Here is a 608-nt window from a genome sequence, read left to right as displayed (position 1 = left end):
CTCAGGCTGGGTGGCTCCCGGAGCCTGACATTTTTGGGAAATTTCAACAAAAACAGTTCAGAAGCTTCCAAAAAACAGGACGATGGGAAAAGGCATTGTTTTGTCTCCTTCCCGCTCTCTTTTTTTATTTTATTTTCTAATCTGTGCAGTCCCTTCGGCCGGTGCCCAACACCTCGGAGCCCCGCAGCGACACCCACGCGGCGTCACCCCCCCTGTCCCCACATGGCTGCGGGGCTCAGCGCCCCCCCGGTGCTCTGGGGCAGGGGCTGACTCATGGTGTCACCCCTTTGGGAGGGGCACCCAGGTGTCCCCTGCCACCCCCGACTCTGTCCCCCCACGCTCCGTCCCCTGCAGGGAGCAATGTCCATGTCCTCGCAGCCGAGGGGGTGCAGAGCTGGGACAGGGAGCAAAGGGACAGCGAAAGCCACCAGACAATGTCCCCATGGGCTGGAAATGGCCCCCCCAGCTCTGAGCCCCCAGAGTCACTCGCAAGTCCCAGCCATGGCAGCGGTCCCACGGCCTGGGGGCTCCCAGCCCCATCCCAACCCCAGGGTCAGGGCCACCGGGTCCCTCCGTGTCCCCTCTGCTGGGGGGGGGGGGGACGGCCC

General features: G+C 64.3%; 1 protein-coding gene across 1 annotated transcript in view; it reads left to right on the top strand.

Moving 5' to 3' along the window:
• The window catches only part of CRLF1 (cytokine receptor like factor 1), a 43,842-nt gene that overhangs the window by 896 nt on the left and 42,338 nt on the right, over window positions 1-608 (top strand). The window lies entirely within an intron of this gene.

The sequence above is a fragment of the Aptenodytes forsteri genome, unplaced genomic scaffold, assembly GCF_000699145.1.
Source record: "Aptenodytes forsteri isolate BGI_AS27 unplaced genomic scaffold, ASM69914v1 Scaffold147, whole genome shotgun sequence".
Classification (NCBI taxonomy): Eukaryota; Metazoa; Chordata; class Aves; order Sphenisciformes; family Spheniscidae; genus Aptenodytes; species Aptenodytes forsteri.
This window is presented reverse-complemented; position numbering and strand designations above follow the sequence as displayed.